The 20346-nt window shown below is 39.4% G+C and overlaps 1 protein-coding gene across 13 annotated transcripts in view; it reads left to right on the plus strand.

The window, feature by feature from the left end:
- The window catches only part of FHIT (fragile histidine triad diadenosine triphosphatase), a 1491711-nt gene that overhangs the window by 1068371 nt on the left and 402994 nt on the right, over nt 1-20346 (plus strand). The window lies entirely within an intron of this gene.

Genomic DNA, 20346 nt, shown 5'->3' on the forward strand with positions numbered 1-20346 from the left:
ATTTGTGGTTTTAAGTAAAAGATGCTACTGTGACTATATACGATATTAGCAAATGGTCCAAAGGTGAAATTCTAACAGAAAGGCCAAGTGTAATTTAAGAGGATAAAAATGAAATACGCTGCGGCTCCTCCTCATCTGTCCCACGTACCATATCTATTTCTCACTAGGTAATGCTAGGAAATGTTTATTTTTTCCTATCTTGAAGCAATTGCCTCATTGCTGATCTGTTGAAACTATTATTACATTTAACATACTTTTCCTGTATGCCATGTATTTATCCATATAGCATGCACAGTATGGGACCTCGGGTTTATTAATATACATAGTAATATAATAGTATATTGATGAGAGAACCGGCATTTAGCATTGTTTCTAGGGTGCCATTGTAATTGAAGGTAGAAGTTTATTTTATGTTTTGTGACATGACCATCTTATCACTGGCAGTGAAATGTGACTATCTTAAGGTCCTCCTCTTAGTCACAGCAAGCACCATATGTCCCTTTTGCTGCCTATGTTAATCTGGCACACCACTTACAAGGGATAGTTTTAGTATTAAATTCCTACAAGGAAGCCTCTTTATCAGTGAAAACACTTGGTGACAGTTGAGTTAATCAGAGCCTTCCAGCCCTATTTTCCACCTTCCTAATAGTGGGCTGGCTAAGCACTCCGGCACCATGGTGATAGACTTGAAAAAATTAATAAATGGGCCTAGATTTGTTTAACTAATAATGAGCATTCCGGATGTCATTTCGCAATTGCTACATCCCTCCCGTGGCACATTAAGCTATAGCAGGCATATTCTGGTACCTGACTTGATATAGTGGTACAGAGAAACGGTGGAAAGGTGGCCTAACTCTACTCCTCTGTCCTTGGGGAAAAAGCTCAAGTTTTCTTTGCTATTTTCCTGCCATCTTTTTGTTGCTGTTGTTCTGTTGTTAATAAATAATCAAGAATAAATAAATAAGATTTCAAACAAAATGAAACTCTGTGGGCCAGCAGTAAAAGAGCTGTCCAGGATAAAGCCACAGGCTTCACTTGATCCTTCTTGTCTGGGATTTGACTTAACCTCTGTATTATGACATTCACAGCAGCCAAGGCAGGAGGGAAAACAGGCCGTGCAGTCTACATCTTGTCCCCGTAATGCCTCACAGTTTGAGGGCAGGATATATTAGTTTCCTTCTAAGCCCAGAGCTGCTGAGGTCTTGTTTCTTGAATCATTGGTGAAACTTGTAGTTATAAGTTGAGTTTTTATTCGTAAAATTCAACCCGCTTTACTTGGCTGGCTGGTGAGATTGTTTCTGCAAAGATAGAGACTTCAAATCATTTCTTTAGCTTCCATTCCTGAAAGAGGTTTTGCAAACATTTGTTTGTTTTGTTGGAGGCTTTTTCCTCCTGGTTGGGCTCATTAATACCTTTTTGTGAGTACTATTCTGCTTTCTCGAATAGCTTTTTCTAAACAGCTTTCTCTGGTGGAAAATCCAATTTAGTTGCAAGCAATATTACCAGTTCTGCTCCTTTATTTTTCCTTTCTCATTTGAAAGAAAAATAAAAGATTGTGTGTCCAAATAGAGGTGTACAGTTTATGGGATTAGAACTTCTATTAATAAATTTATGCAGCAATTATGTGTCTTCACATTTTGAATCTATCCATGACTGAAGACAGCTTCTTTATGTTGCAAAAACATATTTTTCTTCAAGACCCATCTCATTTTCTTGGATCTTAAGCTCTTACCCCACATTTTCATCAAAAGTGGACACATGGTAGAGAATTGTGTTTTACATACCCAGAAATGGAATAAATGTTGCTGTAGATTTAATCTTAGACCTGTTGAAACTTAGATGGTCCTCATGATAGTCATCTGCACAGAGTTTCTTAGTACTAATCTTTTCTCATTTCAGATGAATTCTGCTTAATACAAATGATTTGAAGGTAGCTTTCCCCATTCTCTTTAGCTCTAAAACTGGGTGATCAGAATATTTTATTCCTTGGCCATAGTGTTTGGTTCTAAGAGGGCAGATCAGAAGCCAAGTTATTTATTTATTTATTTATTTATTTATTTATTTATTTATTTATTTATTTATTTATTTATTTATTTAACATCTTTATTGGAGTATAATTGCTTTACAATGGTGTGTTAGTTTCTGTGGTATAACAAAGTGAATCAGCTATACATATACACATATCCCCGTATCTCCTCCCTCTTGCGTCTCCCTCCCTCCCACCCTCCCTATCCCACCCCTCTAGGTGGTCACAAAGCACCGAGCTGATCTCCCTGTGCTATGCGGCTGCCTCCCACTAGCTGTCTGTTTTACATTTGGTAGTATATATATGTCCATGCCACTCTCTCACTTCATCCCAGCTTACCCTTCCCCTTCCCTGTGACCTCAAGTCCATTCTCTACATCTGTGTCTTTATTCCTGTCCTGCCCCTAGGTTCTTCAGAACCATTTTTTTTTTTTTTTTTTAGGTTCCATATATATGTGTTAGCAGACGGTATTTGTTTTTTTCTTCCTGATTTACTTCACTCTGTATGACAGACTCTAGGTCCATCCACCTCACTACAAATAACTCAATTTCCTTTCTTTTTATGGCTGAGTGATATTCCATTGTATATATGTGCCACATCTTCTTTATCCATTCGTCTGTCGATGGACACTTAGGTTGCGAAGCCAAGTTATTTAGAACCCTTCTGACCACACTCCCCTGCTGTCATCTTTGCCACCATGTAATGAACCTGAGAATGAAATCAGATGGAGCAAAGCAGAAAGGGGAGGGGGAGATGGGGACATGGGGTTAGTTATGATACCATTTGAGTACCTGGATAGTGGTGTACTGGAGCTAGCTCATACCAGCCCACAAGGACCTTCTGTTAAATTTTCAGGAATTTTGTGAGCTGGTTGATGACATGGTGGTAGCTTGAAATTGGCAAATGCCACGTATCAGCTCCCCTGTATTAAGAAAGAAAGAGAGAGAGAGAGAAAGAGAGAAAGGAATGAAGGAAGGAAGAAAAGAAAAGAAAGACAAGAAAAGAAAGAATATATTGTGAAACATTTCCCAACCACCACTGCCTGGGCCCACCTTAAATAAAATCACATGACCTCTTGTCATGTGAGCTAATTAGCTCCCTATCTCCCCAGCCCGCCTTTATTTTACTTAAGTTAGTTTGAGTTGATTTACAATCACATGTAATATGTAGCCACCCAAGTTATGGCTTGGCCAAATTATTTTTTTTTTTTGCTGTTATGATAAACATCTTTCTTTTATTTTTATGTAGAAGATAAAATGAGGGAACCAATACAGCTTTTGGTTAAAAAGCTGCACACTAAAAAAACAAAACAAAACAAAAAACTGCATACTTCTTTTGGGTTTACAAAATATCTGAAGGAAGTACTACAAAATTTCTAGAACTTTTTAGTGGCTTATTGTAACAATCTGATAGATTCACTGTCTTTGGGGAGCCTTTAAACAGAAAAGGGAAGGAACAAAAAATTTTGCTGTGTGAATCAGTGGTTACAGTGTGAGGTTAATAACCTTTTAGGGAAATACCTGGGCAACAGGGACTTCTGAGATAATAGTGACTATTATTTCGTTTCTGAAATAAATTTGACCAGGATGAGTGTGGTTAAGAAGTTGCACATTGGGCCAGTAATAATCGGTTGAATCAAACTGCTCTGTCAAGTAGGCCCATCTCTTTTATCACTTTGCATGTGTGAATTCTAAGTTTGCTTCAGTTTCTGATAATTGGTGAATATTGTGGAACAGAATGCACATCTCAAAAAACTGCATGATTTTCAGGGATTTAGTTCCTTTAAATAGTCCCACAGTTCTGCTTTTAGTCATCTGAGTTAAATTTGAAGCAAAATGCATAAGAAATGCTTATATCAAGTGTTCACTGGGTTTGAATTTAATTTCTAATGATTTATGCCTGGTTATTATCATGTGTCCCACATGCCATTGTTTGAAAATCATTAGATACTATGCAAGCCCAAGCGGTGAAACTTGTACATAATTTACATACGATATGGGTGCAAAATCTGTCATCTGTTTCATTGCCAAAAGAAGCAAATTTTAAGAGAAATTAGACAAAAAACCCTTACACGTTCAACAATGCGATTTCCTATAGCACTGAAGTTTGTGGATTATTTTCAGTAGAAGATAATTCAGGGGAGGAAAACATTGTAGGTTGTCCATCTGACAGTGAGAACATAGGAATAGGATTCCCTATGTGTTAGAGTTAATTAAAGGATAATGTTGGGCGATTGGACCACAATTCTTCGAGACAACCTGGATCAGTGGGATATTCTAAAATAATATCATTGGAATTGAGGTTTTCTCTCTAAACCAGTTGGACAATGTTCACAGCGTATCACACTTCTTTCCATTTACAAAGTGCTTTCCATTTGGCAAAATATTTTTACAGATCAGTTGAAATTAGGGAAGCTTTATGTTTAAGAAAAAAATTAAAATGTCAGTCAACCCAGATAATGTTCAAGACTTATATAAAGCAAATGGTAATCAAGTATATCTATCCGAATTTTGCCTGCTATCTCCTCTTAGACAAGGAGTGTCTGTGTAACCATAAGTCACTTCAGGGTACCTGTCTGTAAAAACTGTGAAAGCAAAGGGCAAATGGGTTGAAGAAGGGAGTAAAAAATACCCATCTTCCTGGGTTATTATGAATGTTACATGAATTTAATGGAATAATTAATTCATGCCTAGTGCTTAGCACATTTTCTTGCACATCCATACTGATGAATAGGTGTTAGCTATTTTTATTGTTATTATATAGTTACCAGCCTTGCTCATGAGAATCATAAGCTATGGTTAACTAAATAAATCCCTACTGCTCCGTTTATTCTGTGCACTCTGGATAAAGCTGCCCATGTGAGACACCACCTCATCTTGGATCTACACAACTGTTTGGAACATATGTCCTTGTGACTTTTAAATAGGCATGTATTTGGAGATTTAGATTTTTCTGTCCAACATCTTCATATACATGGCATCTCTCTTGAGCGCCAGGCACAGGGGCCATTTGTCATACCCTGTACTTCTTTGGAAGCTGTTGGCCTATCTCCTAAGCGTATAACTTACTCCCCTGTCACATCCCACCCTCCAGTGAATTTTGCTTATGAATTTAGAGACTAATTATCTCAAACCTATCGTTCAGTTTTGGTGGCTATCTGGGCACTTTCATTTAGTATGGTGAGCAATAAACAGAAATTTTATTTATGTTAATTATTATGGGTGTCAGAAATCATAATAGTGAGGGTCGTCCGTTTATAAATTGAAGCCATGAGGATATGTGCTGATATGCTTTATGCTGCTTTTTATCTGGGCATGGTAATTCATTTAGAATACATATTTTTGGCTTATAGTTGCCAATGCATACACTGCCTAAAGAACTGTCATTATTTGGTTATTCTGTCAGTTTGCCATTGCTGCATAACAAATCACCCCAAAGCTCAGAGATTTAAAACAACAGTCATTTTTTATTCCTTTTGTCTTTGTGAATTATCTGTGGTTTGGCTACATAGGCTGGGCTCAGCACAGTGGTGACTCTTCTTCACACTGCATGATCTGATTCTGCTTCCTGTCTTTCATCTTCCTTAGACTAGCAACCAGACTAGCCCTGTCATTTATGTCTCATGCTTTGGCAGAGATACATTAGGGCAGGCAGAAATACTTGAGACCGTTTAAGGCCAAGAACTGGAAATTAGTCAGCACATACTACAATTTCCACCCATAGGTTAAGGCCAAAGAAAATCTTAGAACCAAGTTCAAAGTCGAAGTGCAGGGACTACATGTGGACCCAGAGGTGGTAGTACCGATATGGATGCAGAGATGGGTAAAGAATTGAGGCCAACAATGTTATTACCATGGTTATTAATTATGTGCCCCCCAGAGATACCTTACATTTGTTGGCGTTAGGTCTGTATGTTCACTGTTTCTCACAAAATCAGTACATTCTTCCTGGATATTTAGTGTATCTTAAGTTCATGGGTACTGAAAGTGGTGCTGCAGACCCAGTTTTCTTTCTTGTGTTACGTGTTAGAAAAACCCAGTCCTCCTTCCTTTGTCTCTCCTTTACTCCTCGCTCTAGTATCACACTCACAACACTTTACTTCCAACACTTCTGGTCACCAGAATGTGCGGAGATTTTCCCCCACCAAGCAATCCCCTGCGACATGAGCTGAATGTCCTACAATGTAACTCAGTTCTGACGCTGTCTACCTGGAGGTAGCGTTGGATCCCACAGGTTACAGGCTCAGTCCCGTAAGACTGCCCCCTCCCACTTCACATGCCAATCTCGAGTAGTAGGTCCCCAGGTTACCCACAATTTCTTCCTGACTTGGCAAAACCCAGAGGTTCCCACGACCTCCTCCCACTTTGGATTCCATTAATTTGCTAGAGTGGCTCACAGAGCTTGGGGAACCACTTACTTTTATTTACCAGTTTGTTAAAGGATATGGTAAAGGATACAGATGAACAACTAGATGAGGAGATACAGAGGGCAAGGTCTGGGAGACTCGCAAGTGCAGGAGCTTTTGCCGCTGTGGAGTTGGCGGTGCCTCGCCCTCCAGGGACATGGATGCTTGCCAACCTGGAAACTCTCCAGACCTCATTCTACGGAGATTTTTCTGGAGGCCTCCTCAGGGAGGCATGATCAGTCGTTAACTCCATTTTCAGCATTTGTCCCTTCTCAAGAGAAGGGGCTGGGAGTGGGCAGTAAAAATATTAAGCTTCTAATCATGGCTTGGTCTTTCTGGTGACCAGCAGTCATCCAGGCACCCACCCATAGTCACCCCATTAGAACAAAAGACACTCCTATCACCCAGGAAATTCCATGCATTTCAGAAGCCCTGTGTCAGGAGCTCTGGACAAAGACCAAACAAAAGATGCTTCCAGTGCTCTTATCACTAGGAAATTACAAGGGCTTTAGGAGCTCTGCCAGAAATCCAAGGCAGGTATGTATCTATCTATAAGAATATTGATATGAATCTATATGAATATTGTGAATATGTGAATATATATGTATATATTGTTTTCTGTTATCTCACATGTTGGATGCCAGAAAGCTTAAGACAAATTTGTAGTTGATTATAGCAGCCATAGCTCTATGATTCTTACCCTTTGTCTCATTCCTACCTCTATTTTTTTCTATAACCTTTGTTCTACTTGTTTATTTAATCCTGATTCTTTTTTTCTTTTTTAAAGGATTTCTTTTAAAACTAATTTATTTATTTATTTACTTTTGGCTGCGTTGGGTCTTTGTTGCTGCGCATGGGCTTTCTCCAGTTACGGAGCGCCGGGGCTGCTCTTCGTTGCAGTGCGTGGGCTTCTCATTGCGGTGGCCTCTCTTGTTGTGGAGCATGGGCTCTAGGTGTCAGGCTCTAGGTGCACAGGCTTCAGTAGTTGTGGCACGCAGGATCAGTAGTTGTGGCTCACGGGCTCCAGAGCACAGGGTCAGTAGTTGTGGTGCACGGGCTTAGTTGCTCCGCGGCACGTGGTATCTTCTTGGACCATGGCTCGAACCTGTGTCCCCTGCATTGGCAGGCAGATTCTTAACCACTGCACCACCAGGGAAGTCCCAACCTTGATTCTTACATTGGACTAGTTTGTTGTCTCTTGTATTTTTTTTTTTAAATGTCTTGCATCATTTCTGGTGCAAGAAGAAATATAACTATATAAATAAAATCTGAAACAACAATTCCCTGCCACTATTCGCTGTTTACCTAGTAGGCAAGGTTACAAATAATATAGTAATAGCTAGCATTTATTGAACACTTCTTTCCTCTTCTGGCCCTATGCAGAATGTTTTTTTGAGCAATGCCAAAATCCATTCCCACAACAACCTTATGAGGTATGTGCTGGCATTATCCCTTTGGAAACAAATACAGTTTATGTAACTTTTTCAGGGTCTGGCAGGTGGTAAATGCCACAGCTATGATTTGAGCTGGTGAAGGCTGGCTTTAGATCTCACATTCTTGACCACTGTTACGCTGCTTCAGATTGATGTGCTAAAAGGAAAGGATAAAAGGAATGGATAGTAATTCTTTTCTTCTTTCATGAGTCCTTGAGTCAGGTTTCATTCCTTGTTCGTCCTCTATTTTTTTTTCTTGTGTCTCTTGTAAATATACCTAATTAAAATGTCAGCTGCTAATGGCTTAAAAAATGCCATTTAAACTGTGTGACACTTGGCATTCCAGTCGCTATGGGTTAAACAGAAAACTTTAAGGATTTAAGCAAATGAAAATGATTTATGAATCCCCCTTACCAGTACAGATATATTTAGCATAACTGTCCTCATATTTATGATGAGCATAATACTTCCAGGTACATTTTTTGTTTTCTTGCAGAAGTTTGGTGGTAAATTAAACTGGAAAATATGGATAAATCAGCACAATTCCAAACACCTGCTCAAAACATTCGCTTTATTGACTTAACAGTTGACTCTTTAGGATGTTTTTATAAAAACATTGGCTCTAGGCAGAATAAGTATTCTCAGTGAATATATTTGTTTACATATCACTTAGAAACTACTACACTGACAGATTTTTGGAATTTTATATGAGTTTGAATGACAAGCAAAGGCCATTTTAGATGAGAGCAGCTCTTCACGTGTTTACTGGCTGATTTTGTATTTATATAATTTTAGCGATGAGGCTTTCTTGCTTTGATCTTTTAGTGTCACATTTGGCTAAATTATTTGGAAAGTCTGCAATGATTTTTTTTAATGGGCATCATGCTGTTTCACTTCATTAATTACTATACAAGTAACATCTTTCAGAGAAACTTGAAGTAATCACTTTTTCTTCAAATCATTTGTAATTTCACAACCCTGAAAGTCTCCGAAGCCATTTTAGTAATGATCATTTTTCTGTTAATCAGTTATCTGTGCATAGAGACAAGTAAAGGGCTTCTTGTGGTATTTCCTTAATTCTCTTAAGAAGGGCCAAGTGATGATTGTGTATCTCCCAGTTGTCTCCCCTTGGAATGACTGCTTGGTAGGTCACTGACAGATGGACGTCCCCAAAACTGGGTTCCATTCTTCAACTCCTTTTAGTAATTGCCATTTCTTCAACTAATAGTATAACTATGGTAAATGAAAAACTGTGAGTTCCTTTTGGTGTCACAAGACAGCAACCATATGTGACTTCTTTACCCAGTAAAAGAAATTTATTGATCAGTGGTAGCTTGGCACCCTAGATCCAGGTAGCTAATTTGATTTTGTTAAGAATCTTTATCTCTCCATTTTGGAGCTCTGATTCTGTTATGTTGGCTACTTTCTTGGTTGGATACCTTGTTTCTTGTAGTGGCCATGGGCAGCCTGAGGCTGTCATCTTACCAGTAGCAGCAATCTCAGCAGAAAAAAAGAATCTTTACTCACGAACTCATTGCTAGAATCCCACAGAGAACTCTCATTGGTCCCTCCAGATCATGCGCCCACCTGAAACCCCAGAGCTGAGGTCAAGCCTCTCACATGAATTCCTTCCTGTGAGGGAAGTAGCTGTGCTTCCCTGTAGGAAAATAGAAGTGCTATTACCAGAATGCAGGAATGGTTGCTCAGTTAACAAAAATAGTTGTCTACTACTAAATGCACAAAAATAAACTATAGGGATGTATTTTTAATTGTGTTACCAATCTATAAGCTGCAATTAACCATTTTTTTAAATAATGAAAGGTATTTAAGGTAGGGAGAATATTTTTTCTAAGTGGATGATTGATTATATTGTAATCAATTGGATGTGCATTATGGAAAGAACTTTAGCTAGGATGTAATTCTCTACAACAAATACTTACTGAGCATTTGTTACATGCCAAGAACTATGCTGTGTCCTGGAGATACAAAAATGACATAGTTCCTCCCTGCCCTTGACCTCCCGCCCCTCGTTCTTAAGGGGATTAGTACAGAAGACAAGAAAATGAGTAGTTGCAATTCCATGTGATAATTGCAGTAGCTGAGGATTGTTCAAGGCTTCTTGGAAACTCAAGAGGGATGTCTAGCTCAGGCTGAGGATGCTGGTTAGCTGAGGTGATCGACTCTTCATCCTCTGGCCCTTGTTATGCCTCTCCTGCTTGATCCCTTGCCGTGTTCCCAAATGGACCCTCACTTTAGTTGTTCTAAATCCTTTTTAGCTCTCCAGTTAATCCACTGTCGGTCATGTCTCCATGCATTTAGCCATACACTTGGTCTTGCCTGTTTTTTGGTTCTCATAACCTTTCATTCTGAGCTGCCTATTGGATGTCATGCTTGCTGGAGTAGGTATGGTGATTGGCCTCCAAGGAGCCTTTCTAACCTCCTGTCTTGTGCCTTCCTCTACTGAAAAACAGGAAAGCCATTAGCTACATTCCCCAGTCTCCCTTCCAGATAGGGTTCTGAATATGATCCCTTTTTTGCCAGTTAGAAAAATTTGCTTGTGTTTTCAAAGGCAGAATTGAGTCTGAGGCCTCTTTTTTTTTTTTCTTCTTTTTTTTTTGTGGAGTGGGGGTGGGGAACATTTAAGTTCTACTCTCTTAAAAAATTTGAATTATACAACTATAGTTGTCTTTAACTATAAGCAACGTGTTACATAGTAGATCCTCAGAACTTATTCATTTGTAACTGAAAGTTTTTACTGTTTTAAACCTCTCCCTCTTTCTCCTCACACCCCAGTCCCTGGCAACTACTTTTCTATTGTTTCTATGAGTTTAGCTTTTTTTTTTTTTTTTTTTTTAAGATTCCACATAGAAGTGGGACCATGCAGTACTTGTCTTTCTCTGTCTGATTTCACTTAGTATAATCTCTCCAGGTTGATCCATGTTGTTACAAATGACAGGATTTTTTGTTTTTTAAAGTTTAATGATATTCTGTGGTATATATATACCACATTTCCTTGATCCATTCATCTGTTCAGACACTTAGGTTGTTTGCATACCTTGGGTATTGTGAATAATGCTGCAGTGATTATGGGAGTACAGATAGCTATTTGAGATAGTGATTTTGTTTCCCTGAGATAAATATCCAGAAGTAGGATTGCTGGATCATATGGTAGTTCTATTCTTAATTTCTTGAGGAAACTCCATACTGCTTTCCACAGTGTTACACCAGTTTACATTCCCAACCACAGTGTACAAACAGGGTTTGCTTTTCTCCACATCTTTGTGAGCATTTATCTCTTGTCTTTTTGTTTTGTTTTTACTTTTCCATTTTCATGATTTTTCGTTTTCGTTTTTGTTTTTATTGAAGTATAGCTGATTGATAATATTGTGTTCATTTCAGGTATACAGCAAAGTGATTCAGTTACACATAAATATATATCTATTTTTTTCAGATTCTTTTCCTTTATAGGTTATTACAAAATATTGAGTATAGTTCCCTGGGCTATGCAGTAGGTCCTTGTTGGTTATCTGTTTTATAAACAGTAGTGTGTATATGTTAGGTGTGGGGTGATATGTCACTGGTTTTGCTTGCATTTTGTTGATTATTAGTGACATTGAGCACCTCTTCATGTACCTGTTGGCCATTTGTATGTCTTCTTTGGAAAACTGTCTATTCAGGTTCTTTGCCTTTTTTTTTTTTAATTGGGTTATTTGGATTTTTTGATATTGAGTTGTACGATGAGGCTGTCTTCTTCTGTTCTCCAGTTTCTGCTGGCTAGAACATTGGGGGAAACATTGGGTGTTTTGGCCGCAGTGTTTTCAGCATCCAGTCTCTAACTTCGGGGTCACTGAAAAGCAAAGCATGGGGCATCTATTTCTTTGCCGATATGGTTTTCTTGTAAATCCAGATGTGTTGATGACAGCAGCTTTCTGAAGCCTGTTCACAATACTGGCGATATATTTCTGATGTCAATGGTTCTGTCAGTGGCTTCCTGATTTTCCATCTTCCTAATGGTGGCAGAAGTAGCAGCACTGCTCGTTAGTCATTCCGGATGTCTTTCCAGAGCCCACACTTCCAGCCTTTCCAGTGACTTTGATGTATCCCATCACCTTGTTTTATCTCTGTTTTGAGCAGCTCAACTCTGACAGCTAAAACCACTCACCTCCTCTGAGCCTCAGTCTCTATCCAAAACTTGGAGATTGCCAAGCCTGAGTCTTAAAGTTTTTCACAAGAATGCACTGAGGAAAGGCATGTAGGAAAGTTACTCAGTGAAAGGCACCTTGGGGCAAAGGGTTGCTGTTAGCTAGTTTGAACTTGCTGGTTTGTCCATTAGATGAGAAAATTTCTCTCTACAAGAAATATTGTTGAAATCAAGAAAACTGTTTTCCCTCATCTTCTTAGAGGAGGAGAGAAGGTGTCTTTTTTTGCATCTTTTTTTTTTGGTTTTGTTTTGTTTCTTGGATTCCATATAGCTTGCCCTTTCTCAGCCATGACTACATAATGCCAGACTCTCTTTCTTTGGCCTCTAGTCACTCACTTATGTGGTTCACATGTTGTGTTCAAATACTTAACAGCAATCACTCTTCATGGTGCAGGACTCTGGATTGGATAAATGTAACTTTTGAATTCCTTTGCATCAGTTGAAGAGTGAAATTTTCGTAGAGCCCAAACCTCTGTCCCACTGTGGAATAATTAAGCAGAGAACTGGGTTTTACAGTGAAAGACCTTTGATCTAAGCCACTAAGAATGCGAACTGAGTTTCAGTCTTCTTATCTTTAAAATGGGTATAATCATTGCTGCCTCACAAAGTTGTTAGGAGCATCGAGCTACGCAATAGGAAAGTACTACACACGTGGAATTCATACCAAGGTGGAGGTGATGGTTAAGAAAATGTTTGACTAAGTCAGTGATCCAAAAGATAGGATAAACAGGTAGCCATTCTTTTATTTCCATTGATATTAATCAGGGTCTCTCATGTACAGACATTGTTAAGATATTTGTGTACATCACATCACTTTACCTTGACAATATGCTCATTAGGTAGATATTCCTGTCCCCATTTTACAGGTGAAGATGTTGACTCAGTGTAATTAGCTTGTCTGCATTGAAATTGACTTTGTGACTCTATAGTTTCCACCTTCTTTCCTTTAATTATAGATCCAAAGGCCTCAGATTTCCTGAAAAAGTTTCAGGTATTTTCAACTACAAGGAGACAGTGCCTGACAGAGATAATATTTAGGTTTTTATCTGGTACTCCTTTGACCCACTCCTAGCTTCAACTCCATTCGTATTGGTGCCCTGGTTTAGCTCCATTTAAATCATGATATCAGCCCACATCGCAGTCACAGGCTTGCTGAGACAAGAGTGACTGACAGCTAGCTACTTAATCATATCCCTTCCAGACTGGGAGTCACAGACGTAAGGTGTTTTTTCAGTCTAACTCACACTTTAATTATTATTATTATTATTTTAAGTTTTGTTTAAGCATGAAAATACATCTCTCTCACTGAGATGAGATTTTAGAAGCTCTTGTAAAAATGCCTTTTGCATTCCAAGGGGACTCCTGCCCCTCATCACCTTCACTTTCCATTGTGAAAGGAAATGAGAAGTAAGTTCAGTTGTTAAAATGTCATTAATTACCCGTACCAGGCGGCTCTGCCATCAGGTGGGAATTCTTTAAAAGGAAACCCTTCTGCCCTGGGGAGTCGGAGTACCATTTGGGAAAAGCTGCTTCGGTGTTTTCTTAATTATCTTTGTTGTTTCCGTGCATTTCATGGAAATGTAATAATTTGTTAGCTCTCACTACCTGTGTATTTTAAAATAGAAAATTGTTTGAATACAATTTCTATTTCAGGCGGATTCTTAACCACTGCGCCACCAGGGAAGTCCCAGGATACTGTATTTTAAAAAAAAGTTCCTAGTGAATATTTTTTCTAATTAGAACAGATGACATATTAAACTAGAGGTGATATGATACATCTTATCAAGTCACTGGGTTTTATTTGCCTCATGCTATTGAGTTTTGCCCTTTTTTTTGTTTGTTTTTTTTAATCAATTCTGTTACTAGCCCATAGAGCATATTTGTGCAAAAAGAACATGTACACCCTTTCTGGGGAGACACAGCCCCACACTAAGATGCATGGCCTGGTGAGAGGGGCCCAGCTGGATATCAGCTCCTAACTCATCTCACGGGCCGGCACCACTGCATGTTACAGCCGCTGGTAATAAACGTTCAAGGTAATGTGTGAGTTAGATGGGACAGGAACATAATTTCTGCACTTGTCTGGCACTGGGGGTGTGTGAGGGTACCCTGAAACCAAACCCTCTGTTAGGATAGACCTTGATAATGCCTCAGCCTTAATGAAGCAGCGTCGTGGGCAGGTTTGGGTTAGCAAAAAAGAGGAAGTTCATCCTCAGCCAGGAAATGTGAGACATGGCGGCTCCAGAAAAAACCTTGACCTTGAACTCTCCAGTTGCTTCCCTCTCTCTCCTCCTCCTCCTGCCTGGCACTGTTGGAGGTGTGCTGATGTAACAACACAAGTAGCAGAAAGAGGTAACATTTGTTGGACTCCTGCTGTTTGCCAGGCAAACCACCAACAAAGAAAATATATATCCCACATTGACTTGTGCCAGATACAGGAGATTCAGTGATGAGCAAATCCAGAGCAATCTCTGTCCTTGACCTCGTGGAGTCTGAACTTAGTAGAGGAAATGGACAATAAGCGAGACCAATAAATATATATTACTATGAATGATGGAAAGTTTTGTGAAAAGAGTACAGGACACTACGAGAGCAGAGTGCTGGGTGGGGGGTGGAGGCCAGTTTGGATGGATTTAGATTTTTGAGCCACCCTGTCAATAATAAGAAAATGCAGATACTGCTTTGCTCCCAAATCCTTCCACTGGAAAACTCTAAAGAGTTCCAGCATTAGCAAGTGAGAAAATGAACAACTTAACTTCAAAGAAGTCACCGTACCCAAGGTGTTGGTATCTCTGCCACGTCTTTTGGGGCTGTGTAGGCTCCTGCCTTGGAGACCCCTGCCCACTGCCAACACCCAAGATAAGAAGCTCTGGCAGGTGTGGGGTGGTTGGTTTTCCTTTCCCAGTACCAAGAAATCATAGCTGGGTTACTTCATATAAAACCTCTCCTCCTCTTGGCAAATGTTGAAATGTCTGTGCTCTTCTTGCTGTGATGAGGGAAGAGGTTTGGAGGGGCTGAAGTTTGCAGCTATTCAAGTAAAGGTTTCTGATTAAAACCCCATTGTAAATGTTTCACAAATATTTGAATTGAATTGATGTGTTAGCTCCAGGCTGTGGGGACAGAATCTGGGCTTACCTGTTTGATCTGCACAGTTTTTCTCCTTTAAATAGATGCTGTGCTTGATGTTCAAGCATCCTCTCACCTATGATCTTATACTTATGCTATTTGCCTGGTCCCCGGAGGCGTTTTGAGGATGCAGCCCTTTATCGACACAGCCCCAGGTGCTGAATTCATTCCTTTGCATGTGTTCCTGGCAAGGAAAAGACATCACCAGTAGGTGTCATCTTTGGAATCTACCCATCTCTTCTGAAAGTATTTTACCTTTTGGCTCCTGTGGCATTGTTTTCTCTCCCCTTTTGTCTTTCTGACAATGCCTCTCACTACTTCCTTCTTTTTCTTGGCTCCCATTCTTCTATTCTCAGCTGGGTATTTACTTCCTCCGTAGCCTCCTGTTTCCTTCTGTCCCCTGCTACCTCCTTGCCTCCCTCTTTCCTTCCTGTCCCTCATCCCCTTCCCTTTTCTTCTCCTTTACTCCACTCCACTCCACTCTACTTCATTTCATGTCCATTGAGTGTGTACTTGATGAATACCCTAGGGTTGGTGGAGTGCATGTCCATCTCTCTTCTCTCCCTGGCAAGAGAGGTTGAGCAGGAACCTACTCTTGCAGAAGTAAGACCTTGTAGGACCTATAAATCTAGGTCGGGCTTGGCTGCATGTATGTGTGTGTACCTAAACACAGTTATTGGATTGCAGTAGGGTTTATTGGTGTTCTTGGAAGAGGAAATAACTTTTCAACAATTTGGGCATTATTTCTGTGTGTGATTTCATCATTTACAAAAAATCACATGTTGAATGTTTTCATTTTTTAAATTGTATAAAAATATAGGAGATCAATTGATAGGAGAATGTGATACAGAAAAAATATGTAACTTGAGACTCAGGCTGCCTGAGTTCCAGCCTCAGACTCATGGTTTTTCATTTGCAAAGCTAGTTTACTCTCTGAGTCTCATTTTCCTCAGTGATAGAATGGAGATAACACTGGTGCCCATTTTGTGAAGTTGTTGTGAGCATTAGGTGATAATCCCATACAACACTTAGCTTGATGCCTGACACATGTCAGGTACAGTTAGACGTGGTCTTGTTTTACCCTCCAGTTTTACAGATGGGAAAGCCAAAGACAGTGTCACATGGCAGCTGGTTAGAGGCAGTCCCAGACCTGGATTTTTTTAAAGCTTCAGTGATCGCTCTGCAGGGTTCCTTTTCACCTTTTCCCTTAGAATTGATGCCATGGGGAAAAAAAGAACTTCTAACAAATGCAGCAGAGGAATGGCATATCACAAAAATAAATAGACTGAATTTGTATATTGAATATTTGTGTGTGAGAGAGAGCAAAGTATAGAGAGACAGAGAATCCCAGAGAGAAATAGCAGAACCCCAGAAGACACAGAAAAACAGAGAGAGAAAGAAAGTGTGAACTGGGTAAAAAGAGGTATGTCTTTTGAATGGATATCTAAGCATCATTAAGAAGATGAACCAGATAAACATTTTGAGTTCAGTACATTTTATAAAAGACATAGTAGAGGTTTCTAAGACCCAAAATGCAAGAATGGGCTGGATAGTAATCTGAGAGGGTCTTATATATATCCTTAATTTAAATTTGATACCAAAAGAAACCTTGAAAAGTTTGGGGTGGGAAAAATAGGCACCAAGGATGAATAAGGCATAATAAAAAATAATTACATTACTTTAGATTACACATTTGAAGTGTCTTAAACATCAAGAAACAAGGATGAGAAAAATGGCATGGATTTAGACTGACTAGGAAAATAGAGTTGACTCTTGAACAACAGGGATTTGAACTGCACGGGTCCACTTATATGCAGAGTTTTCCAGTAAACATACAGTCAGCTCTCCATATCTGGGGATTTCACATCTGGGAAATTTCCATCTGTGGTCGGTTGAATCCTCAGATGTGGAACTTGCAGATTCGGAGGGCCAACTGTATTCGTTGTCTGCGCCATTTTATACAGGGACTTGAACATCTGCAGATTTTGGTGTATGATGGGCTCCTGGAGCCGGTCCTCCATGGGGATACTGAAGGAGGACTGTAATGTGATTGTTCAAACCAGTATAAAAGTAAATTTACTACTTACAGTAGAATTAGGGCATCTCCCAGTCCTTTATATATATATTATATTACTTGAAAGAAAAAGAATTAGATGGTGCTTTATTAAGAGACTGGGAATGTGAACAGGAATATGTAGTCTGGGAAAGTTTACAAGTTGGCTTAAAAAAGCCTTCCACATGTGGGTAGCAGAGGGTCATAAATACACATATGTATGTAACACATTTGTTGAATTCGTTCAAAGGAGACTCTCCTTGTCGGAAGCTGAGGATCTAGAAATGAATTTGTGTTGTATTTAGAAAGGAGGAGGAGAGGAAAAGAGGATAGAGTAACTGGAAAGGGAAGGTTTAAAATCGGTGAGGTGTTCAAAATGGCAGCCGAATTATATTGTGAGGAACTAACTAAAGCAGTCCATCCAGGGACCCAGCAAAATGAATGTCTACTGTGTACAAAGAACTGTGTTAGGGGTTTTGAGGGATATGGAGGTCGAATAACCATGAAACTTGCCCCAAAGGAGCTTTTAGTCCAATCAGAAAGATGGCATTCATGCATCTGTTTATTTGTGTAGTGTTCATTAAGCATACATGAATGGACTGTGTTATTCCTGTCAACCCTAATGGCAGACATTGCTAATCAAGCCCAGCACTCTTTCCACCTGGTTCTCAATTAGTGTGGTAACCAGTTCGCTGCAGAATAACTGTTATTCCCCTCCTTGCACTAGGTCCTGCTCTGCCTTAAAGGCAGACATGGTGTTTTTTTTTATTATAATATCCTGAACTCCTGCCAGAGTAACCAGTACCCAATAAATGCTCAATAAATATTCATTTTATTCATTGAAGTAAAACTTACCTTCTTATAGCCATTTATTCTTATTGTATATTAAATGCTCAATATTATACCAACAGTGACCCTTAGTTTACTTTGAACCTGTGTGTGTGTGTGTGTGTGTGTGTGTGTGTGTGTGTGTGTGTGTGTGTGTGTGTTTTGGCAGATCTAGACATAGAGCTACATCTGTAAAATTTAATAATTTGAATAGCAAAGTCAGTTGTTTTTACTGGATTTGTGTAGCTCCTCAAGGCTATTAGGGTATACTTATTTAAGCATAAAGAGTAAAGCATGTATGATTTCTAGAGAGTGACTTAGTGTATATGTGATCTTGCTGAATAGGAGTGAGGGTCATATCATGATGTCACAGAGAGTTTATTAGCAACTCATAGCTTTGTGAAGTTGGAGAACATTTCCAGGGCTGGGTGGGAAGAGGGAGGAAGTTACTTTAATCACTTGCATAAGCCATTTATAGTCCTGTCATCTTCTCTGTCATACAGATTATCACTTAATTATAAGATAACATGATTTGCTATTTAGCTATCAGAGATAGAAATGCACAGGCTGGGATCAAAGTAGAAATCAATTTTCAAAAGGTCTGGGTTCTAATTAATAAAGTTCATTCAGCTGTGCATCTGTCAGACCAGCTTGGGTTCGGGTGTCTATTGTAAAAACATTAGATGAGCTGAGTTCCCTGGCTTCTAGGTCAGAGAGGATGACCATCTTTAAATCCAGAGGGATAGCTCAGGCAAGTGGGAGAAAGTGCCTTATCTCACCATTGACGGTCTCATCGTTCTCAATAAAAATATATTGAATGAATAACATCTCACAGGTAGTTGGATTAAATTGTGTTTCTTAAAACCATTGTTTTCTTAGCATCTCCCATGCGCTAAGTGCTATAAAGCCTGGAACAATGAATAAGACTCAACTGTAGTCCTCCCAGGTATCCACAATGCTTCCATTTTGAAAGTACTTTATATGTATATATTTTCATTAACTTGCACCATCTCCCTCTAAAGTAGGATTTATTATTCCCCTTTTATGGAGAAGGAAGGAGCCCTAAATTTTGAGAGATTAACAGACAGGTCCGAAGTCATACAGAGAGGGGAATGGGAATCCAAACCCTGGCTGCTAGAATCCTCACATTCATCTTTCCATCCGGGTTCTATGACTTTTTGAGGTCAGAGTCTTAGAGGGGCTACTGGATATCCCCGCAGAATGGAATATTGATCTGATTCAGCATGCTTTTTCTTTTCTCACCTAATGGTTGAATGAATTCAGTATATACTATTGTGGGGTTTTTTAGCTGTATTTAGGCCATTATTCCCATAGGGGATACCCATGCGAATCGTATGGGAACTTACTAAAATGCAGAATTTTGGGAGTCTCCACCAGGTCTATTCTGTTGGGTTGGACCCCTTGCAAAGTCCTCAGGGGATAAGGTCGCCCGCCCGACAGTGAACTCTGCTTTCATGAATCCCTGTTGTAACTCAAACTCCTCATTTTACAGGTGAAAGAAATGAAGCCCAGAGAGTCAGAGTGACTAGTTCAGTGGCACAAGGCTAGTTGGTGTCAAACACAGGTCTTCGTTTTGTCAATAAATAAAATCAACACCAAATAAGAGTTAATACTCTCTAAAGTATATAACCTAAGAATGGGTGCATAAAGCTTATTTGGCTTAAGTGCTCTTTCGTAGATGTGCTTCTGATAGCTAAGTGTGAATTAGATGACACTTTGATCAGGGAAGATGCACCCTAACAACAGATAGGGATTTAATGCATTTAACAAAGTGAAATGCTGCTCCCCACATCTAGATCATTTTCAAAGGCACGATAATGGAGTTGCCTAGCAGTCTGTTATTGCAGATGAGTGTAGGTTGGGTTATAAGAATAGGCACCCAAAGATGTGGAAAGGCACAGTCATCAGTGAAAACAGAAGATTCTATTTTTGTTTGTAAGGTAGACATTTTATTAACGAACCTAATTTTAGAGCCGATACTTGCTAGCTCAAAAATAAGCCTTCAACGACGGGATGAACACCGGGACTACTAAAGACCTCTAGTCTCCAAACTGGTCTCATATCTCTAGGAGGTAGATAAATTGTTCAGAAATATTTGATGAATTTCTCTTCATAGAACTGAGAACTTGGACAAAATTGAGTGGCTGATAGGAGCATACTCATGTAGCAGATGTTTCTGAGTGTCTCTCATTCCAGGTCAGATCACTCCTGAAGTATAAGGGTAGATTATAAATTGTTTTAACAGCACTTGAG

Source organism: Balaenoptera borealis (genome assembly GCF_965194805.1).
Source record: "Balaenoptera borealis genome assembly, chromosome: 12".
NCBI classification, from domain to species: domain Eukaryota; kingdom Metazoa; phylum Chordata; class Mammalia; order Artiodactyla; family Balaenopteridae; genus Balaenoptera; species Balaenoptera borealis.